General features: G+C 35.5%; 1 pseudogene; it reads left to right on the top strand.

Annotated features, from left to right (window-relative positions):
- The first annotated feature begins 552 nt into the window (after window positions 1–552).
- LOC117237263 lies at window positions 553–1,402 on the top strand (annotated as a pseudogene).
- Window positions 1,403–25,871: the final 24,469 nt, after the last annotated feature.

The raw sequence follows: 25,871 nt of genomic DNA, 5'->3' as shown, positions 1-25,871 counted from the left end.
TTATATTCGCTGAGACGATCGTACAGTGTATAAGTCGTAAAATAGGCTCGTTATTGACTCGTTAATTAGATCGATAATTCGTTGATAACTGGTTGATAACCGATCGACAACTGACTGTAACTCTTCCTTGCGATCGCGTCCGCTTATTTATACTGGTCGAGAGAGAGTCGGAAAATTCAAATTCGTCTTTGTTCGACGGTTGCACATGGCGGCAACATTGTTTTGCTCGGAGTTTATTCATTCTTACATTACGTGTATCCTACCGATCTTGATACTCCGAGGCAAAACAACAACATGATTCGAACTGTTCTTCAACTCATGTGCCTTCGTAACCTCAGACCGTGAGTTTCTAAATACAAACAATATAGGAATTACAGTAGTTAGTTACCGCGTGGCACTTGTGAACAGTGTACATTAGTTTAAGACGATCTGTGTGAAACGCGAGTATGAGTACAGTTTTTGAACATTTTGATTCTGGAATGTCAAAATCATTGTTTAGTGTACCTTTTATTGCTTAATTAATTAATTAATTCATTAAAGTAGGAACAGATTATGGGTAAAACAAAGAATTCACTTGAAAACGAAAGGGAACAAATCGTAAGGCTGCGAAAGCAAAGTTTACCTTCACCTAAACAGCAAATATAGTGAACAGGTCAGAAACGACTTGTAAGCAAGCTTGGTATAAATTTTTAAAGGCAGGTGTGTATTGCGATCAACCGAAAAACGGAAGACCTCGGAAAACAACGCCGAAAATGGATCGCCGGATTCATCGATTAAGCGCAAAGGGTCGTTTTCGTAGTGCAAATAATATTGCTGCTGATAAACTATAAAAAAATACACAAATTAGTGCTAGAACTGTTAGGAGAAGATTAGAAGACTTGAACTTAAGAGGACGAAAACCCCAAAAGAAACCACTGCTGAGTTCTAGGAATCGAAAAAGACGACTTGCATTTGCTAAAGCTCGTAAGCATTGAACAAGTGAAGATTGGCAAATGTATTGTTTTCAGACGAATCGAAATTTAATCGCGTCTCTTTTGACGGGATACGGTATGTTAGACGTCGAATTGGCGAAAGTTTGAAAAGACAGTGCGTTTTAAAAACTCTTAAACATGGTGGTGGGAACGTTGTGGTATGGGCGTGTTTTTCTCGAGGCGGTCCTGGTCCGATATGTCGTATCAATGGAATTATGGACCGTTTTCAACACATGGACATACTCAAGAACACAATGTTGCCTTTTATTTTATTTTTCAAAATGATAATGATCCGAAGCGCACGGATCCGGTTGTGAAACAGTTTTTGAAGAAGAAAATATTACCGTGCTGCCGTGACCATCGCAATCATCGGACATTAATCCAATGGAGAATTTGTGGAGCATCATAAAAAAGACAGTACAAGGTTATAAACTGAAAAATTTTAACGAACTTTATTCTACAATTGAAAAAGCTTGGAGTAATATTATGGTAGATCAGTGTAAAAAATTAATAGATTCTATGCCAAGAAGATGTACCGAAGTGATATTGAACAAAATATTGAATTTAAACAAAAATTGTGTATATTTTCTCACCAAAAATTAATATTTTTTGTGTAGTCTTACACTTTTGACCGACCAAATATTATACAGATTTCGTTCCTTTTTTATAACTTAGCTACTGAGCAAAATATCAAAATGAAATTTTTTTCGTAAATGTACAAACAAATGTCCAATTAGTTAATACCAAAAGTAGAACGCTGTATTTATACTTTTTATGGAAAGTAAATCAATTATTTACTTCTTCCATTTCGTCTTAAACTTTTAACGTGAAACGAGTCTGTGAAATGTCACGGTGTTTATGTCAACAGAACAAAAAACGTTGTGCGTCTATTATTTCCTCATAAAACGAAAAGAACTTTTCGGTCAACCTAATACAATGTGTAAATGCATAGAAAACACAAAGAGACGCAAGGACACAGAACAAATACGAGAGGGCAGTTGGAAGAAAGAAAGTAGAGACCCGATGACTATTTCTATACTTCTCTATTTCTATTGATCTTTTTTACTTTCATTAGAAATTATTTCATCATTGAACAAAACATATTTCTGATTCTTCTTGATGAAAATTATTTGAATTTCTTTCACCAACGATAAAACCATGAAATTCGAATTATTAAACGATCATCATTTATTCGGAAGTCGAAGCGATCAAATTATGCGTGACACTCGGTAATTCTCGAGCTTTCACGCCCACTATTTTCTGCGGATGGAAACGGAGTGACGAAAAGACGAGAATTAAGAGGAAAGTCGCTGCTTTTTCTTACATGAACGCAGTCGAGTCGCAAGCGGCTGTAAAAGAAGATAGGAAGGAAGGCTGGGGCTTTGTTAAGCGCAAATTGAATGGGTAGCCGCATCCTGCTTTTTCTACCACATCGTTTTGTAAAGGCAAGCAAGGTTGCTCCTTTTTAAGCGGCGACGATCTCGCTTATAGAGATCGTTTCGATAACATACGTTCGCTGCGATTTATACTTAAAGAAAGGATTGGGACGAAGATACGGAGCTGATGCTAAAATCTGGAATTTTTTTCAGAGATAATCGTCTGAGATATTCGTTTATACGTATTCTTAGCGTCAGTAATTTCTGCCACAACTTGTAAGATTTATCTTTATTCATTTTTATCATAATGATAGAGGACAAATCAAGAACAATTTGACAAGTTGGCTCGCTAAGAAACTACAATGATTACAAAAGGTGTTGGCACAGAAAGTATTTTTATTTCGCAAGAAGGTAAATAGGTAAATGCTATAATAAATACAATAGTGTGCGTATACTATTTGTAGCCATAGTATTGTAGGTTTATTAGCGTGACGCCTGCTACGGTGATAGATTACTATTGCAACAAACAGCTAGAAAACCAGCTGAGAAAAGCGCCATTGGATAAAATGTATAGACCAATGTTCGTGATTCGAAGGAATATCGTGACGCTTGCAATTTATCTACAATGCGATCTTCTTAATTATTTAACCTATCAGATGCGCAAAATTAAAGGAAAATATACAACAGAATTTGAGAAAGAAATAGAAGAGAACTTATAATCGAAACGATTCTTCATGTTCTAATAGATATATTGTCTATCACTGGGACTAATAACCGGATAAACAGAGAAAAATCACGTTGCACGCGCGGAATTAATAAATCATTATTATATCTAAACATTTGCGCATGTTCAGTTGATACGTATAAACAACATGCGGCGCTGTTTGCTGATTTCAATGCACGCAGACGCGTTAATTCGCTCAATAAATGAAAAGCAAATATTTAACGATATGGGTTGAAACTCTGCTATGGAAAGAAAAATTCTACTGAAACAGACAGTTCGAATGAAAAAAACAATGATCGCGGAGTAACCGAACGAATGTAAACCAAAAAAAAAAGGAAACAAAAAAGAATCGTTTATAGATTACAAAAACAGAGTCAATAAAAAATTGTAAACGATTCACAGGTGAATGAAACCTGAACGAATTAACTTGAAAAAGTGGGATGCTCCGGAAGATCGCAATGCAATTTCACATTTTGCAGTCTTTTTTAATTAATTCACCATAGCTAGCATCACGTTGTTGCGTTAAGGACCAACCTCTAACGTATTCACGATTAAGCTTTGTGTGGTTCTTCCGTGAACAACTGAAATATTCACAAAGAGTAAAAGGATCGGTTGTTATCTATCAAGTGTACTACGTAATAGCGGCAATTTAGAGCCTTTATGTGAGCTTGTGTGCTGGAGCACGGTCGCGTAGTCCGATGTACGGCTAGGAAAAGGGTCAAAAGAAATTATTTGTAACGCAAGAGATTCTCACGTGGCAGACGAGATGCGCCCGCGTTGCTTCGTAACGTGGTACACGATGAGAAAAGGGACACACTTTGTTAAATTGCACGCAGCGTATCTCGTTTCATCTGGACGCTTTCTTTGTTCCTCGTCTGACAAAAGAAGTATCCTCGTGCAACCATCTTCCTCTGCCATCTGATAATTTTCAATGAAGAATCCAAGTTCCATAACGAGAAAAAGGAAGAGAATCGTCGATGAGCGCGGAAGAATCGTCCTGTTTTTGAAAACAGGATCCACTTAGCGTGATTGCGTGTATAAACGCGATATGATCGCAAAGAGACGAGCAGAATAGGGGAATAGAAGCGTGGAATCGTAAAACATAAATTACGAGGACCGTTAGCCATTGCTGTACGTCTCGTCCTGTCTTCCATTGTTCGTCAACTTCTCTTTGGTCGTTAAGCCATCGAACTCCTCATTTTTAATGCATTAAAGTACGCCTCTACGAATAGGTCGACCAGGAAGACACGAATTCTACAAAAATTTATCAGCGATAGAAAGGAGACGAATGAGAAAGAAAAGAAGGAATCGATTCGTGTCGAATAAAGCTGGACCGATGCCGAAGGATGATCATAATAAAACCGTGGGACCGTGTACATTCCGCGGAATAAGAACCGAGAATATTCTCAACGTAAGAAAGGAAGGTGTTAGCAAATGCATGGAAAGATAAATCGACCCTCGTCCAACGTTCATATTTTACTTCTCGTCTCTGGCTGCTATGCTCGGTACTAGGAGACGATTTAAAAAATTACAAAGTCAAAGATGTTAAACTGGGACGCGGTAAGGAAACGTGATAAATTAATTAAAATATCAACTGACGCTCAAAGAGATAACTTGGATAGGTAACAAGCTTTCGTTTCATCTAGATTGGTTTTCAAATTTGTATATATATGTCGGAGATGAAAGGAAAACCGGAGCCTTCCCTTTGCAATTTTGAGGAAGTCTTCTAATGCTTTAGCCTAGATTTTATCATAGCTGTAATTAAGCAATTGTCATTTGTAATTGTTTGATATTTGTGATAGCGAAAGTGGGTTCGAGGTGACAACTGGTCGCCGAACGTAGCCACGGTCACGGGATAAACGTTTTGCCTGACGAAGGTGTGGATCGGTTGTATAGTTCTCCCTAGAAATCACATAGAATTGTATTTTGGAGATGTCGATATAATGGGACACACGTTGTATTAGGAATCAATCTCCAGACAGAAACTGCCTAGCAACGGCGTTTGGATCTTTCTCGATGCTTCCAAAGAGTATACAACAAACTTTTGACAGAAACTGCCTAGCAACGACGATTGGAACCTTCTCGATGCCTCCAGCGAGCATATAACAAACAAATGCAGTCGTATAGCGAAAAAGATTTTCATCAGATATTCATTCGTGTGATCGCCTTGGAAAGTGATACATCGAGCAGTTTACCGAGTGTCTCAGCAATCGTATCTTTGTGTTTAAAATTATTCTACGCATAGAAAAGAGTTATCCCGTTGACCGTGGATTCGTTTGAACCCAGGATCATTGTTAATAGCGTTAATTAAATTCATTATTCGTAAAACCTATTAATCGTTAATCTCATTATTCGTTAAATTTATTATTCGTAAGACATATTATTCGTTCCTCTTATTATTCGTTAAACTTATTATTCTTTAATCTAATTATTAGTTAAACTTATCGTTTGTTAATCTTATTATTCATTAAACTCATTATTCATAATATTTTGTAAAATCTTGTATATTCGCGTAAATATAATCTCTGTTTCGTAAAACGATGGCTAATTCAAACGAAGAATCGTTACGCGCCTTAAATTCTAATGTTAACCCGACATATATTTAATGCATCGTGGAACGAAGAAAAAATCGGAGGTTAGATAAAAGGCTTAGGTATAAGAGATATAGTACGATCGCAAGAGTAAAGTCGATTCGAATGTCGGTTCGAGAAGAATGATCCTGCATCGACGATGTTATCGCAAATTCAATTACGGACGAGAGATATAACGAGGAGTATAATTATTACGGGTATCGTGTCTTACAATCTTGCCTAGTGGTTACGCGAATCGCAATTAACCTCGCGCGTTATTTCGAACAATGTGAGCCTCGCTGTGTAACTTAATCCTATTGCATGAGCTTCGGAATCCATGGGGAGTGTTTACGAGTACGCAGTTGGAACAACTCCCTGCCATTTGAAATTCTTATGATACCACCGAAATGAATCTCGCTGATGCATCAGAACCTATTGCACTCGAGTTACGCTTCACAGTATTTACTTTTTTTTACGTTGTACTCATAGCATTTGTAAAAATTTTATTGCGCGATTTCAAGAATGCCGAATAGATGAAATTGTAACAACATTTTTATATACTGATATAAAATTCTAAATAAATATAAAGTTCAATACTAGGATAATTCAGGGATCGATTCTGAAAATAAGATCTACCTGAAAATCGAGAATCGATTTTCCACGTCCTAAACTACCACTCTTCCTCTGTCAATCTTCAATACTTTAAATAATAATTTCTTTCTTATGATTGTGTCTATTTCTAACGCTCGAAATCCTTCTTCTTCTCTAACCGTCTGTCTGTGAAATGACTGTTTGGCAAATCGGTTGTCCGTAACAACAAATAAGGCCACACTCTCCGTTAAACAGAGAAAGTCCCTTTGTTTATCCGCGTTTAAACTCTTAGGGAGTTTACATAAATATATTAAAATTCTTTAATATTCTTTGATATAATTTATTGTAATATTTAATATAATTTGGAGATGTAAAAAATATGAAGAAAGTAGTCGATGCTGAATTGGCATTCTCAGTATCACTCAATTTCGACTCAAAATACATCAAAATACTTCAAATACATTTATAAAAATATCTATATTTATCGAAGAGAAAGATATAGAAAATTCTTGAGAAAGTGGATGCAGATTATGCAAAAAAGGAGAGGAGGACTTGAGACACATATCAGAGGAATGTGAGATAACAGGAGGAGCAAGGAACGTGGTAGAAACACTAAATGAGACTGGAGAAGGACTGGCAGAATTGAAAGCGATAATACAGAAGAGAAGAGTAGCAGAAGAGGGGGAGGAACGATGGGAAGGGAACACAGCAAGGAAATAAAAGACAAAGACGGAAAGAGCACTTAGTTATAAGTGTTAGTTATAAGTTAGTACATAGAGATAGATCAAGTAAGGTGCAATAGTTAAGTATAAGCAGTTGTATATAGTTATAGAAGAGCTAGTGTAAGAGATATATAAGTGATATAATGGAATTATATAAAAGATGTAAACCGAAAGTCGTCCAAAGCCGAAAGGTATGGACTAAGTATAAATAAATAATAAAATATAGAAAATTCTTGCTTCGTTGCAAACTAAACCGGAGTTAGATTTTGTTATACGAAAGAGTGGAGAAATATACTAAACTGACTAAAATGAAGCGTGGTAGTGTCGCGGTATTATATCACATATTTACATAAAATACTGGAAACGTCTAACTTAACATGCCGCGTCTGCCTGTGACGGTAAAATTATTATGATCCTGGGAACATTCAATCGATCGCGTTCATTCAAGCATACAGTCAGTTAGAATTTTTCTGAATCTGAAGAAAAATTATTGAATTCTCTTTCATACTAAAATGATGGAATGTCTCTGACAAATACACAGGTACATATATTGTATCTTTTTATGGTCCATTTAAACGAGCTAATTTTAACGATATATATACTACATATCATGGTATTATACGTATCGGTATTTACATATGTAATCCGAAATGTAAAGTTAAAAATTCATTCTATTAATAGAAAATTTGCCTTAAACAAGTTCTGGTCAATATTGAATAATTTTAGTATTTTTATACTAGGAAATGAGCAAGAAAATATAAATATCCAAGAGCTAATTCTTAAAATATAAGAAAGAAAATATATGTAAAAATGATTACATAATGACTGAACCGTATTAGAAAGCCGGTGACTACCAATTTTTATTTGTTTAGAAAATTCACGAGTTCTTTAAAATCTTACCTCAACGATTCAGAGTTAATATAGCATTATAAAAGAAATAATCCAGAAAAACAATATAAAATTTAAATTTCTCCAAAAATCACATCTAAAAGAAATCCATATTTCGCTTACGGATCATTCCATTTAAAAAGATAAATCTGATTTCACATTTCTTGTACATAACACAATACCATTAGAGATGATATCGCGAAGAATGAATGGAGGGCTGGAATCTCGATCGCTGCCAATCGTCGAACGATCTCCGTGCAAATGGAGGAAAATCATATTGGATCGGGCAACGATCGGCTATTCCTAATCGCCGGCTATTTCGCCGCGGCACCAAGCACGTGTATCTGATGCACCGAAATAGTGATTTGTGGACATCAGTCAAACAGTGCCACATGTTACCAGTGGACGTCATAAACGCGCGTCATATCGTTGTCGCCGGCTGCGTTTCGTGTTTCCCAAGTGCTTCTCGCTGGCACACTGCAATTCCAGCCATCGATTGTGCGAAATATCGCGAGAAGTTGCAAAATCTCGTGCGATCTCCATAGACGAATCTGATTCGACGACGATTTGGAATTAAAAAACGACTGGCAATCACTTTCGAACAATTCTGAATAGCAGAAATGGAAAAAACGAGGGAAATAAAGGAGCAAAGGGAATCAGGTGGAAAATGAAGGCGACGCGTTTGCGAGCATTTTACTCAGCCTCGTCATCGAGCGGAAAAAGAGGCGAACTTACCGGGAAATTGAATGCAATCAAATGCAACGTTCGTACGGTCGGGCGTTCATGAGATCTCTGCGAGTTTTTGGAGATCGGTTCGTTCGTGGCAATCGTCTAGAAACTATGGCGATTCATAGGGCGAGCTTTTTTACCTCGTCTGGATTTTTCACGCGTAATGAACACCGCTGATCTATAAAGAGTGGAAAAGAATGGGGATCGATAACACTTTCTCCTGCGATGAAAATCTACTGAAGAATAAAACTTTGGTGTTTCTTCTACATGTTGTAAAACTAGAACTCAATCTCTTCGAAGTAACGAGTTTTAGATTGTTAGTTCCTGAAATTAATGAAAACGTGCAGGTGCTCTCAACAAACTTTTTGAAATTTCATTAAAACTGTAATAAGATAAGATTATTATATTGATAAAATTTGAAATCAATTTGAAAATGTATATAGAAACTATGAGATATTTATTGCCAGTAATTAACTGTCAAAATTTACTATTTAACAAATCCACCACAAATAAGATACAAGTGATTTTCAATCGTCAAGAAGCAATTTCATGAGAAATCACATGGGGACAGATTGCCTTAACGCAAGAAAACGCTAATGCAATTGACAGCAAAGTTACACCAACGTTTCGATCATTTCACGTGTAACAACGCATCCAGACGTAAATCTTCATCCTGGGAATTCTTTGGTGATGCAATTTATTTCACGAAACCTGTATGCCGACATAAATATTTTCTCGTTTCATTCTATAATAAGGATAATTTCATCCAGACTCGTTACATAAATTATTAATTCAATAAATTACTAGTTCATTCATGCGCACACTATTTGTTTAATAAATGAATACAGTCACTAAAAATAATAATTTGTATATAAGTATTACAAATATTAAATTAATTATGATATGGATATTTTTACTCGCAATTTATAATCTATAGTCAATAACTTTGCTAAAATTGTATGTACGTAACAATCTTTTTACACTTTATAAGAAGATCATGTTTATTTAAATAAAGTATATTTAACATCATGCAATAACGCATTTATTTTGTAATATACATAAAATAATAAGCAAACAGTTCTCGGTAACTTAGAATAGGATACATTAGGTATAAATTAATTATAAATTACATTGGATATAAAGTAACATTCTGTGACATTTTATTTTAATAAGAATGACGTTTCTATAATATGTATGAAGATTTCTATGAGTGACTATTGTACACTGACTAGTCAGTGTGAATATTTAATAATTTTAAAATATATGAAATGTCACAATATCAGTTAAATTCTGGAATAGTTTTATTCGATATATAATCGATTAATAACGTTCTGTAGAAAAGCTAAATCGTTAATCTTACGTGTTGATTGAAATAATGTAATATCTAATATCATGATTTAATATTTATGACAATAAATATGCAAACTTTAATGAATCAATAACACGCTTTTCATAAACAGTAAACATCAAAGGTACATTTTGAGATGCATTATGCATATCAGCTATCTAAGAAATATTTATAACATCGACAAAAGATTCGATGCATTCCAAGGCTCGTGTGTATCGAGATCCGAGCAATTCCAGCTCTATCTGACAGCATATCGACGCTCCTTTCAACCGACAACTCTGATCTGTGATTCGATGCCGCTGATAAATCTTTGCACCACAAGAGGCTGGAGGATTTCTCCACAGAAATATTTGAGTAGTTCGATAACGGGCAGGATTTACGCGCGACCCGTCAACGTGGATCCTTCCCAGGCTGTTCAGATCGAGCAACACACGCTACTGAGAATTCTTGGATCATCCTGTCGATATGCACACGATACGCCTTCATAGCTACATAGCGCGTTCTTCCAAACTCTTCCATCATCTCGCTTCCATCAGCTTGTAAGTGAAACTACCGTGAATAAGAAGTATATGCATCCCATTTATTCGATTATACTTCGCGAGTTTGCTAATAATGACTGAAATACTTCGAATTCTTTGAAGAAAACGTTGAAATAAACAAAATCTACAAAATTTAACGAGAAAAAAAACTTGAGAAATGAAACTTTTATTCGTCCTTTCGTTCGAAATTCCATCCGATTTCGTGATCATTGTATGCTGTAACACTGCGATATATTCTATATCCGAGTACGGTATATTCAGAGGGATCGAAGAACTCGATCAGAACGCGATGCATTATTCAGACCGCATTAATAAAACAATTTTTCGTTCCTGATTCCATACAAAGACAGTGTAATCTTGATAGAATAAGTTATTTCGTGTATTGTGGAGTCACAGTGTGATATCAACTCGAATCTTGTTAAACGTTCATTCGCGGATACTGTCATTGGAACCAAGGTAAACGCCGAGAAGCGTACATTTTGCGAGAATCGACCGGATGTTATAACGTACGTGCGTGGAATACTCGGGACTAGACATCCGAGCGGTTTTACGCTACGCGATATTGGAATGAAAGCGGAATGACTTACGGGCAAAAGAGCTACTTTATCCACGCCATGTATCATTCGATGGGGTGGAGATATATCGAGTCGTTATTTTGGCAGTACACATTATGAAAATTGCGTAAATTAATGGACGTTCTGTGTACGACAGTTTATGAAGAATTTTGGGAATAAAAGTCAATAGAATTTTATTTTATTATACAGTCAACCCTCCTATAACACGCTTAATTCGTCCCGCGTTGTATCGAAACCGTGTTAAGCGAAATCAAAACAGTGTTATGGAAACATTCGTGCTATATGGAGGTTGTCCAACTTTATTAAGTCGTGTTATATGGAAGCTGTGTTATAAAAATATTGTGTTATAGGAGGACTGTATATGTCGCAATTCTTGCATCGTGTTATGTCGAAACCGTGTATTCGGAATACCATATTATAAGAGACTTTAGTGTATAAAATTTTACTTTGTTGAATTTTAATATCGTCAATTTGGAAATTTTTCAATTTTTTGTCATGTATCATTCAATGCAATAAAAATATATATAGAGTCGTTATATGAACGATAATTTGTCGACAATTTGTAAATAAAGGATTACATTTTATTATTTATTTTTTAATATGGCAAGCTTCATACTTTATACGCTTTAATACTTCTAATATGTTAATGAAGATTTTCCAATTATTCGATAGGATGAAAATATATTAAGTCATTATTATGATAAAAATTACATTATAGATTGATACACATAATAAAAATGTTCTAATTCTTCGTCACATGTCACAAGCTATAAAATAATGAAATGAATTCTTTCTAAATGTACGTTATATAAACAATAATTTGTCGAGAATTTTTAAATAAAATACTTTATTATTTTACTAGTTTTTAATATTGCAAGCTCGATGGTTTTGCAAGTTTTAATGTGTTTGCAAAGAAATGGGGATTTCCAATTCATCGATAGAAACAATTCTCTCCTTACGTAATATTCGAAAAGTATCCTTTGTATGCAAATTGTCTGAGTAAAAGGAAGACAAATACTTTACGTAACTTCGTCACAAACATCGTAAAAGAGTCTATGTACCTCCTCTCTCTCTCTCTGGATAATTTTGTTATAAAGAAAGTGTGTATTTCCAAGGATATCGAACAGTTTAATGAGCACACCATGTGGTTATTAAAAATTAATGACATTAATTTTTAATCATCAAAGCAGTATTAAGATGTCAACTGCAAAAATAGATTTTCGTATTTTAGATACGATTCGATCGATACAGTTCGATATTAAAATAGATTTTCGTCATTAGGTTGTGCATGTTTACGTAAATCCATATTTTTATAAATACAATTAAAAAAATGGAGTGTAAACGATGATTTGTTTCACATGCTACTTAAGTCAATCAATAAGTGAGTTACTCTTGTCTGTAGAGAAAATAACCACTAAAGAGAGTATAAATGAATAAAGAAAGTATTGGTAACATAAAATTGTATATAATTAATACTTTTCAACATAATTCCCCGGCATCAGCAAACATTTGTTATAAGCAGAAACTAATTTATGAATTGCATGTTCAAAGCATTCAAGTTTTCATTTTCCAATACCATTTTAACATTGATCGTATAACAGCGTGTATTTCAAATCTGGACGCATTTGTTACATGACGCTCCATGTTTAACATACTATAACATGCGATTGAATGCAATCAAGTTGGTACTAGCATCAATGTTATTAACTGACCTATCTATCAATGTAGATCAATATACAATCAAATATATATTTACCCTTGCGTAGGTAAATTCAATTAATTCGTTCCGTGTTAAGTGAAACCAAAACAGCGCGATGGAAACATTTGTGTTATATATACAGGGTGGTTGGTAACTGGTGGTACAAGCGGAAAGGGGGTGATTCTACGCGAAAAAAGAAGTCAAAAATATGGAGTAAAAATTTTTCGTTCGAGGCTTTGTTTTCGAGAATATCGACTTTGAATTTTCGCTCGGTACGCGTGCACTTTATCACGTTTCGTTATAACGGATCTCACTGTAGATCGTTGTCTCGATGGAAAAATTGAAAAAAAAATTAAAAGAAAAATTTTTATTCTATATTTTCGACTTCTTTTTTCCAACCACCCTGTATATGACCGAGTTTAAGTCGTGCTGTATGGAAATCGTGTTATAAGAATATCATGGTATAGGAGAGCTATCGAAATTTTTGCACCGTGTTATATCGGAACCGTGTTTTCAAAGTACCGTGGAATATGTGGATTGAGTATATTACGAGTATTATATTTTTGATATCTTACGAAATCTTGTATTCTGTGCATTTTTGCATTTTAAATTACCCATAAGTGCATAAACATCTGTTACCCATTCATCACCGTACAATATGTCTCGTCAAGGAATTCTACTTTCAACTTTTTCCGAAAGCATCCAAAAATCGCTTTTGCATATAAAAATCGTGCAGCGTCGCACCGAAGATTTTCGCCACGAGATGGAAAATAACAAGGAAGAGAAAAGAAAACGGCGGGGGATGGAGAGGGGGAAAAAAGAAAGGACAACAAAAGAAGCATCGCGATTGGCCAGAGGCGTCGAATCAAATAGTTCGAAAATTTCATTCCTCTGCGGCCGTGCAAACAACGATGAAGCACGCGAGCGCTTCCTTTCGCTGGCGAAACGCAATATGCCTAGCAGAGTGGTGCGAACAACTCGCTCGGAGCATGTTCGACAACAGAGATCCAATTTCGGGCGGCGACGTTAAGCGGCATACGCCGATTTCAAAGCCTATCGATCGTCGAAGGCTGTGGCGACGACGATTCAATTTTCTCCCCGGCGACACTTCACGACACGACCCGATAAAGCGGCAAGGTTAATCGCTGTAATACGGATTGCACGCGTTAACCTGGCACGCGCGTGTTAAACGAACCTTCGTTCGCGATACGCACACCTGCAGCAGGCTCGTATTAAATTTTCACAGGCTTACCCGAGTAACGACTCTGCAAATATTCTTTGTTAACGACCCAGTACGTTTGTGTCAATTGTTGTTGAGTGATTTTTCCAAAATTCTTCTTTTTATTTATTTTTAGGGGATCCATGGTTAATTGTAACAATAGTTTTAAACGATCGTTGTTTGACAGATTTTTTAGAAATTCTAGTTTATGTATTTTTACAGGATGAATAGAAATAAGTATAAATAATGGCTAAGTAATGATCGTTGCTAAGAGACCCTTTCGAAAATTATTCATCTTTTAATGTCTATTGATAAATGGAGAATGAGAACGGATTAATAGATCAATATTAAGAAGATGTATGTATTACGATGATAAATCATATTTAAATTTGTTGAATGTTTAAATGCAAAAATAAAATTATCTCTTGCTACTATCATTGAACAAAACTGTTGGGTATCAACAATTGAAGGAAATAATGATTCATAATAAGCAGTATACTTTCCATTATACAGGAATTAGATAATACAATATTACTAATCAAATTATAACTGTGGCTAAAATTTTAACACTGAATATCGAATTGCGAATTCTGAGTTATTAATCTGATATTTTTACTATATAAACGTCAGAATACATAGAACATTAACAGTTTCTCGTTTTATCATTGAACAAAACTGTTGGGTGTTAACAATTGAAGGAAATAATGATTCATAAGAAGCAGTTTACTTTCCATTATACAGGAATTAGATAATACAATATTACTAATCAAATTATAACTCTGGCTAAAATTTTAACACTGAATATCGAATTGCGAATTCTGAGTTATTAATCTGATATTTTTACTATATAAACGTTAAAATACATAGAACATTAATAGTTTCTCGTTTAGAGCGCCAATTAAAATAGATGAATAATACAATCAAACAATTTTATTGGAAAAGTAGCTGGCAATTGTGGCATTCCGGTCACGTGACGAATGAATTGCCTTGATATTCGCGTTCGTCTCGTAAACGACTTGATTTTAATTCGATTTCTCGAATAGGCCGATGACCGGCATACACGATTTTTATATATTTTTTAGATATATAAAAATATTCTTTTTATTATTGACACAACTTTTTCAATATTTCTTGATTAATTAACAAACACCGTTCAGACTTGCAACTGTTATTAGACGATATTTAATTATCAAAATTGATGGTTGAAAAGGTTGAATACGTTTGAAAACCGTTCATCAAATATTTGTACGTCAATGTATTCACGTGAAACATATTGACGTAGCAATGAAATCTGCTCCAGTCCCAGAATATTAACAAATAGAGCTCCGTGTTTCCCTCTGAAACCGTAACTCCACGAACAAATACAACGAACTGTCCTGTTACATATTCATTAGCAAATTGACAAATACAATAGATACACGCTAATCGCGTTTTATATTTCTCTTTGAAATCTTCCGAAACTATTACCAAAATTTCTTACCTCGAACACTTCTAGCCGTTTTACACACAACGAGTCTAACATTTTACAAGAACATAGTCACATAATACCACTGGAGAAGATGGTCGAAGAAAAGGTAAACCAGATTGTAGGAATGTTTCAAGTTCAAACAAGATCCGCCTATGAAAGCTCAAACGAACCGTAACTTGGATAGTCTAAGTATTGTTAGCGTGGTCCTTCTCCCTACGTGAGCCTCCTAGGAGCCGTTGCTAACGATCATAACGCGGTGACGAAAATCGGCCAAAGACCAATTGGCACGTACCTCAACCGTGTTTAATACTTTGTCTGCCACGCCAAAATCACATGTTTCACTCGGGGCGCCACGAGAGTATTTTTATTATTCAAAGCATATAATGGCAAAATAATAACAAATTGATGATGTAAGACAACATTCTTCCCCAATGGACCGTTTATCTTATTGGTGGTCTCGAGTGACCCCCCTCGGGTAAGCCCAAAATCTCTTACCCTGACGTCACCTTAGGCGACCACCTCCAGATATCCTCCGGACAGTTGACACCTCGCCACCCTGATAAGGAACTTCCAAGAATAATATCCCCTCCACCATTTCCATTGTTCTCGCTTAGTATTCAGACTCCGAATAATGACAGCCAAACCAGTCTGAATTATAAGCCGATACTTGAGCATTGTTACGCCGGGCGACTCTCTGCCTGGCCCAGGTCACACACCGCGGGCCAGACGGACACCAGATGTCCGCTCTTCCGTACGGCGTACCCTCAATAGCCTTAAGTATCTTCCATAAATCTCAGGAATTTCCTAGTAGAGGTCCTTCAAACCAAACAAACGTCTGTTTCCGAAGAATTTCTAAAAACTCTTGTCTACCACGGCTTGACAAGGGAAAGTTAGTTTTTCTCACGTATGCTGCAACTTTCCTCCCACTAACCACTTTCTCTCGAGGGCGGTTAAGACCCTTCGTTTAACCAATTAACAACGAAGCCTATTCCCTCACTCTCTTAACTAAAATCGTCACCAACAAATCCGATGGTCCCGTGCGCTAGACACACCCATCCTTAGCTTTCCTCCGACACAGCATCGTCACTCAACTTCACTTCTTCTACATCGTTGGAAAAGTCAACTACTAAGTCTACCGCTAATGCCCATCGGGGCAGTCTAAGCATAACGCGAGAGTCGGTCTCGGTATTGTCGAGCATACATTTCCTCTCCTAAATATCTTATAGTGCTACGTCCACTAATACATTAAATCCAATTATAAGAGCCCTGCTCTAACGTACATATCTATCTTATCTTCGTGCGATAAGTGATTATCTATCTATCTATGCTCATCAGTGTAATCTAAGTGTTGGAAATATATAATTTATAATTCTGTGAATCACAGTGTTATACAAACTCAATCACCCCTATTATCTCAACGGAAATCAGGGGATCGATCAAGTCGTGGTGTCGATTGTTATAATCGTAACGGGAATTTATGACTCCCGTTGACGTCTCTCCTAGCGACTACGTCTCCCCGCGATTGGTCGAATAAACAAGCATTGTAATATTGGTACTCAAGAGTCTTGGACTCTTGAGAAATAAAGTTTTTATATATATGTCGGAGATGAAAAGAAAACCGGAGCCTTCCCTTTGCAATTTTGAGAAAGTCTTCTAATGCTTTAGCCTAGATTTTATCATAGCTGTAATTAAGCAATTGTCATTTGTAATTGTTTGATATTTGTGATAACGAAAGTGGGTTCGAGGTGACAACTGGTCGCCGAACGTAGCCACGGTCACGGGATAAACGTTTTGCCTGACGAAGGTGTGGATCGGTTGTATCGTTCTCCCTAGAAATCACATAGAATTGTATTTTGGAGATGTCGATATAATGGGACACGCGTTGTATTAGGAATCAAACTCCAGACAGAAACTGCCTAGCAACGGCGTTTGGATCTTTCTCGATGCTTCCAAAGAGTATACAACAAACTTTTGACAGAAACTGCCTAGCAACGACGATTAGAACCTTCTCGATGCCTCCAGCGAGCATATAACAAACAAATGCAGTCGTATAGCGAAAAAGATTTTCATCAGATATTCATTCGTGTGATCGCCTTGGAAAGTGATACATCGAGCAGTTTACCGAGTGTCTCAGCAATCGTATTTTTGTGTTTAAAATTATTCTACGCATAGAAAAGAGTTATCCCGTTGATCGTGGATTCGTTTGAACCCAGGATCATTGTTAATAGCGTTAATTAAATTCATTATTCGTAAAACCTATTAATCGTTAATCTCATTATTCGTTAAATTTATTATTCGTAAGACATATTATTCGTTCCTCTTATTATTCGTTAAACTTATTATTCTTTAATCTAATCATTAGTTAAACTTATTGTTTGTTAATCTTATTATTCATTAAACTCAATATTCATAATATTTTGTAAAATCTTGTATATTCGCGTAAATATAATCTCTGTTTCGTAAAACGATGGCTAATTCAAACGAAGAATCGTTACGCGCCTTAAATTCTAATGTTAACCCGACATATATATATCATCACGAGAGTTATTTTTTACGTGACAGCGCTTTGGTAACAGTTGATGGCGACGTATTATAACAAGGCTTCGTTTATTTCAACAAACCATTCGCATTTGTCATTTCGTCGTAAGCAAAACGTGCCTAATATATTGTCGAAACGTGTACAACATAGTAAACAGTATTTGCTCATTCTAAATGTCGAGTTATCATTAGGTTTAGGGGCGTGTAACGAATCTTCATTTGGACTAGCCGTCGTTGCTGTACAACAAAGATTATATTTACTGGTATAAATGTGGTTTTTACACAATTTGATAAATAACCGTGGTGATTAGACACTCGAGATGTTAATAACAATGATCTTATGAGAATGATCGTTCAATAACGAATCCACGGTCAACAGGGAAAAGTCTTTGTTCAATAGAATATATTTTGAAACACAAAGTAACGTTCGCTGGGACGCTGGGTATATACCGCTCGTAAAAACGATGTTAAAACTCTCCAAGGAGATGGCACGAATAAAAGACTGATGAAAACTTTCCTCTCCTTACGATCGCGTTTGTTTTGTTGTGTACTGGTCGGGGATATCAACAAAATTCCAACCGCCGTTGCTAGGCAGTCCGGCGTAGCGGCGAAATTGTCCCTGCCCGGAGTTTGATTATGAATACAACGTGTGTCCCATAATATTGACACTTTTGAGGCAAAACCACACATGGTTTGATTTGTCCTCGAACCCCTGTGCCGCTACAACTATATTTTTTTAAGGAGAACTATACAACTACTCCATACCTCTGTTAGGTAAAAATGTCCATCCCGTGACCGTGGCTACGTTCAGCGACTAGTTGTGTCACGTCGAGCCCAAGCTCACTGTCACAAATCTCTGGCAAACATAATCGGATTGAATCATAAACAACTACTTCTAAGTTTTATTATTTAATTACAACTATAATAAATAGTCTAGACTAAAGTATTGGGGATCTCAAAAATTCCAAAAGAAAGGCTCCCATGTCCTTTCACCTTTTCCAAGGTGTGTTTATAATAATATTACCCCTCAAAGATATGGATGCAAACATAGTGCACCGTTAGATGCAAGATTTGTTCTCATTTTTTTTATTGATGTTCTAATAAAAATGTTTAATTGTTCAATAGGGCACTTTTTATTTCAAAGTACCTTTTATTTGTCGCTTATATTCAAAATCCCCTAATTGTCAATTTTCATACCATTTTTACAATTGTAAGTTCAAGCGCTCCTGTCACCAATGACCACCGTGGCATCACAGGAGAAACCGTGGTTGGTCATATACGACCAACGTGGAAGTCAAAGTGTTAAGGCCTTCGATAAAGGATTGTTTCAACCGAGGGAACATCTTACCAGGCTAACTTCGAAACGCGTGACTTTTGATTTGGATCCTCTGTGCCTTGTATACCTTTCGACGAACGATCAATCTTCTGGAAAATTGAGATTATCGCGGGTCGACCTGCTTCTTTGTAGACTTTGAACCCTTCTCCTTTTGCTGTAAGAGGCCGTGGAAGAACGCAGTGAGCTTTGATTACTGTAGAAGAAACATTGAAAAAAAGATGGGAAAAAATCTGCAGTCTGAAGTTTCTTCAGTGCAGTAGGTACAAAAAAATGCAAAATTAGTTTTCATCTTAAAAATTAAACTTTATCCAATATTACACTTCTCTATAGTTCTTTATTTTATACCTGAGGGTAAAAAATTTACATTAATTGTTTTCATTAATTTTTTTTCATAATTTCCATTATGATAATGAAACTGTAACGAAGAAAGAGAAAATTTTCTGGAAATTTATTTTTGGCAGTAAAACTCTTCTTTCATCCTATCAGATATTAGTATGATTGTTTTTCATCAGTAACCAGTCAAAATACAAAATGTTCGTTTATAATTTCATTCTCGTTATATGATTGAATTTGAAATAAACCTAAAGAAACGTAGACGATATTAATACCATGAATTATAGTAGAATCTTTCTTATCGAGAAAGGGGGACGATTTCTGAAATGAATACTACATTTCGACGAGATATATCTTACATCTTCATCGTTCAATTCCGGGATATAAGCGTAGATCGAACGAGGGAACTTTTATTTGCTCAATCATATTACGTAGCCCTGGATGCCAGAGGAAGCTCCACGAGTCGAATAAGGTCAATTCTTTGTAATCGTTTTCCACGCAATGACAGCTTGATCTTTCAACTCTCGAAAAAACTCACGGACCCTATGATTCTCTTCGATAGATACAGAATTCCCTCGATGATACAATTGACCAGAAATCGTCGACGGGAAGCTTATCATTTTCTCATTTATAAAAAGACAAAGTCCCTCGTCGATGTCAAAGGATAACAGATAACGAAATGACTAATTGCTTGAAGATCAAGATTTTACTTAAACGACTTTAGTCCCAAGTACAATATAGATCTCTGAAATAGTAGTTCCTCGCAGCGGGATATTACATAAATCTCTGCTTCGAATTAACTAAAGGAACACGTTTGAAGATATTTGCTCGAGAAGTGAAATCATTTTTCGTGGGTAAAATAATTTCTCTTCAAGCTGAAAGTCACTTCGCTATTTCCCGCACGTTCCCGCATCAACTTCTCCATCGACTCGCGAATACCACCTTTCCTGTCCAGAGAGTATTTTTCGAGCTCGAGGAATCCTCGAACGTGTCCAAAAAGTATCAAGGATTAATGTTTAAAGGAAAAACGGACAATCTTGTTTCATCAAAAATTTAAACTCGATGATTTTAAATATTTCCATTGGGAAAAGTGCTTGGAAAATCCAAAGCTTCGAACGTGGATTAAAGCGAAGTGGGTTTACTTCGAATTGAGGATATTAACCTACATATGGCTATCATATTTCCAAAGATATTTAGATTTATCTCGCGACTTCTTAGTTCTGTTCACGCAGCGTACTATCCTTTTAAAAGGATAAAAAATGAGAACAAATTTTGGAGAATTAAGGTAATAATCAAACATTTAATTAATATATTCCATTTGGAACGTATATTGGAAAAATATTTTGAAAAAAACTCGTTTTAGTTTCAACCCAAAAAAAATCTTTGATATTTCCGGAAAATGCCCAAGAAGAAATTTAAGCGAGAAATTGCGCATATAAATAATGATTCCTTCATATTTCCTGAAATTTAAGAAATTTTCTAAAAAATACGATACAGTCAAATACGAAAAAACGTAGGTTAATATATTTAATTGCAAACTTGATGATCTATTTTGAAAAATTTCATCAAAAATACGAACGTTAATTAACTGACTCTCTGTTTAAATTAACGTAAGCTCTGTGAAATGAAGCTTATACAAACATCTCACTGGAATCAAGATTCCATCCAGGGAGTTAACATAACTTCCATCGCGCCCATACGCGATTTGAACATTCCACCGCAAGTTAATCGACGTTCTACACGAAATTCATCAGCTTTGTCGCGCGTACATACCAGAGCAAACGTTCAATTCTGGACCAATAGCCATTACGTCACGGGATAATCAAAATCTCAGCACGTACAGCACGTATTATATTCCCGATCGTAAGTTTGTCAAGGATTCTACCTTGAATTAATCAAACTTTATGTGAAAGTGCTTTGCAGGGTGAAGTTTGTCGAGGACTGTAAGAGACCCGTATGATATGAAATTTCTCGATCGACCGTTTGCTAATAATTTTGCTTCTTTGGCCAATCCTCCTAATTACCAAAGACGCGAGCTCTAAACGAGCCAAGAAGTTCTTAGTGCTTAGGTCAAAGAGAATCACGAAGAATGCCAAGTTTAAACTGGAATATTCTTAAGTAACTTTAGGAAAATCTTCGTTGATAATTAACACAATAATACAGCTATACCAATACTACTACATGATAATACTAATTTATAATTAACTTTATTTCCAAAAACGCTTACTGTTCTTTAATTCCCTAAAATTGTACTCACAGAAGATAACAGATCTCATTCGAAATGTTACAAATATTTTTCTAACACTTTTCAAATACATGACATGGATAGTATTGGGTAGTATGAAATGTTCGTAATGTTTTTGACATTCGATACCTACATTCTGCTGTATAGATTGATTGTTTGGTTAAATTGAAACAGGATTTATTTTATCTGTCAAACAACAAAATACTGCATCGACGCAAACACTACTCTTATTGTTAGTTGAATGTTAAATATAAATGTTAAAATTAAAAAGCAAAATTCAGAATTGATTCAAAGAATAAATGTTATCTTTCAATAAACGTGTTATTAGTAAAGAAAAAGTATTGTTTACAGTGATTAAAATAATATTGTGATAGTATTGTTACAAGACCATAAAATTAAAACAAAATTCTCATGGTGTTAAGTTATATCTACAACAATGAGAAATATTTATATCGAGACACATTCTCTTTAAATTCTTTTTAACAGACAAACTTTTTTAACAACTCGATAATTCTTTCATTCTAAAAATACCAGAGTTTTTATTTTCTAATATTCCTTTTAAATACATACGTTGAAAAAGATTTCTGTTGAATTATTTTAAACTTATTTTAAACGAAACACGGAGAAATATTTACATATATCTCCTTAAAATCCAAAAACACACGAATATTTGCTTTGAAACGAATCATCTTTGTTGATTCATTTTAGAAACCATTGGTTGAAACTTAACTGGTCTTTCTAGCGTTAACGAACCACGTTTCCTTCAATCACCTATCATCCTCACACCCTACCGATCACCTGTCACGTCGAGTCAACTTGATAAGTGCGTATCGTGGTCAAATCGAAAGCTACAAGTCAAACACTCCTCTCGTGTAGAACACGAACGTGTTCCCATACAGCACGTTGTAATTCGCGCGTCACTTATCGGTTCTGTACTCTGTGCTACTTCCCTCACACGTGGAAATCACGGTCGGGCACACGTTTTATGCAGCCGCGACTCCACACAGGAAAGGATAACATTGCAACGCGAAACCACGGACGCTTCCGGCGATCGGCTGCCACATAACGGCGTCATTGATCAACAGAACGTTTCATTTGGCTCGATAGAGGGACGCGAAATTCCTGTTGGAAGTCACACTCGTTCGCGTTTATTATGCACTGTACCGTGAATCGACTCATTCAGGTGCAAATCGAACCGAATTGCGGTCGAGTGTCGGCCGGAAAGCGTTCGCGCATACTGTTCACGTGATTACCTATTAATCGGCCGATGAAAAAGTTTGTCACCTCTTCCTGACGCTCTATTTCAATGGTTTTGAAGTACCATGTAGAGGATTGTGTAGGTGTTTATTCTCTGTATAGGTTGGTTGGTCTGTTCGAATAACGAGATAACTCGCTGTTGAAATCCGTCAAGTGTATTTTTAAATAATTAATAAATAAATACAGGTAATGTCGTTAAGACGCTCGGACTAACAAATTCGCTAAGACAGTGTATAATCGCTAAAATACTCGCTGATAACTCGTTGGTAACTCTGATATAGTTATATATATATATATATAGATATAGATATATAATTCAAATTCGTCTTCGTTTGACAGTTGCACATAGCGGCGACATTGTTTTGCCCCAAGTTTATTTATTATACATTGTGTGTATCCTAACGATATTGATACTACAACATGATTTGCATCGTTCTCCAGCTGGTGTGCCGCTACAATCGGAACTGAAGGGTTGCAGAATTTTGACACGTTGGGTGTCACATGAATTTTGTGTGTTTATCCATAATGTTGAAGGACAATCAGTTGTTCAAAAACGGTACACTTTTATATGATGGATACTCTCAAAAGCTAAACTAAACTAACTGCATCTTTTTGTTTCTATTCGAATATAAGATTAGTGGAAGGACAGAAAAATATTAGCAAGATTCAGATGTGGAAACGAGACCAAAGCAAGGGAATATTGGAAAGAAGAGGGAGAAAAAAGATGCAGATTATGTAAAAGGATAGAAGAAGACCTGAGAATGCGAAAAAATAGGAGGACTAAAGGACACAGAAAAAATACTAAACGAGACTGGAGAAGGACTAACGGAATTAAAAACAATAATGGAGAAAAGAAGGGCAATACAAGACGGGGAGGAACGACAATAAGGAAGCACAGCAAGGAGGCAAAAGCCCAAAAGTTGCCATAGTTTTAAAGACAGAATAATTAAGGGAGTGCGATATAATAGAGTGGATAAGAGGGAAGGTAGATATACAGGGTGGTTGGTAACTGGTGGTACAAGCGGAAAGGGGGTGATTCTACGTGAAAAAAGAAGTCGAAAATATAGAATAAAAATTTTTCGTTTGAGACTTTGTTTTCGAGAAAATCGAAAATCTCGATGGAAAAATTAAAAAAAAAAAGTATAAAAAAATTTTTATTCTATATTTTCGACTTCTTTTTTCGCGTAGAATCATCCCCTTTCCGCTTGTATCACAAGCTACCAACCACCCTGTATAAGAAGCAAAATAGGTAAACGAGATATAAAACCGAAAGCTCGTCCAAAGTAGAAAGGCACGATTAAGCAATAATAAATAATAATAATAATATAAGATTAGTATTGAACTTTTCAAAAAACAAATAACTAAATTATATTTACGCTTGTTTATTGTCAGAACATTGTGTAAAAAGATCATGAATTTTAATGTATATTTCTTTAAAAATGGTATCTGTGATATTGTAAATTGTAAAAAACATTTATGACACCATCATCTTCCTCCACTTCTTAGTTTAGGGAATTGATCTTATATTTTCTGCACGCTTCATATAAGTTTCTGAAAAGAATAAAATTATTTAATCTTTTTATAGTAACATTCAGTACTTCATATCATTGGTACGGTATTAAAAATGTTAGGAGTTTTACAAATGTGACTGTCGTTTTAATTCAAATGCTTTAATTAATTCCAATATTGCTGACCACTTATGACCATCACTGACAAATCTACTTCCGGTCACCGGTAGTTTTACAGTAATTAACGTGTAAAATTTTCCACTAAAAATGATAAAAAGGTGAATCTTGTGACTGAAAAGAAAAATTGCATTCTATCATTTAATGTCGGAAAAAGAAGGAAATTTCGTACGAAGAAGACAGGGAAATCTGAAAGTCTGATGGTACGGTGGGAAAGGTGAGGAGAAGTTGCTAAATTGCGAATCATTGTAGCGAGGTTTTGCATTACTTTTCCAAAGTACCTCACCTTAAAAAGAAGGATTATGTTGCCGCAACCGGGCGTTGAGGAAATGCATGTAAAAATAAGACGAAGCTCCTGAAAACCTTAAACCACAACGACACTGTAGAAAAGAGGAAGCAAAAGTCTCTACGTTTTCAAACTACGGGCCACGAGCTTTGCCAATTTGCATTCTTCACGGCTGTCAAGATCTCGGTCGTTTTGTTCTCTATTTCCTTCGCGTCTCTTATTTCTACACGAGTGAAATTTAATACAACGATTAAAATCTGAGGAAAATACGTTTACAACAGCAGATGATAAAAATAAAATTCAATTTTCCAATGTTGAAACACAAATTTGTGTAATTGATATCTTCTTCTTGCCAGAGGAAACAATATACTCTGCGCAGTATGAACATTACAACGCGTCAAAGCCACATTCTGAACATTCCGTACGCGTTTACACTAAATTGTATCGGATAAAAACGTCACCATATAAAACTCTTCTAATGTACCAGTAGATACAATATGAAATTTCTCATATTTAAGCAAATTCATATTCTCAGTTGAGAGTTAGAAAAATCGAACCGAAGCAATAATTTGTTTGATCTGTTAAATATTGCAAGAAGTATTGTACTATACATTGACTATCCTACGTATCTTCACATATTGTGTTATGTATTCTATGGATTTTTACATTTTTAAATCTTGCATAAATGAAAACCATTCGTTAGATTCAAAGATATAACTGTCTTCTATAAGTTGCTTATGAGTTAAAATTTTCTAGGAACCAAAAATATAAC

This window comes from Bombus vosnesenskii, unplaced genomic scaffold (genome assembly GCF_011952255.1).
Source record: "Bombus vosnesenskii isolate JDL3184/JDL3185 unplaced genomic scaffold, Bvos_JDL3184-5_v1.1 scf7180000013365, whole genome shotgun sequence".
Taxonomy (NCBI): Eukaryota; Metazoa; Arthropoda; class Insecta; order Hymenoptera; family Apidae; genus Bombus; species Bombus vosnesenskii.
This window is presented reverse-complemented; position numbering and strand designations above follow the sequence as displayed.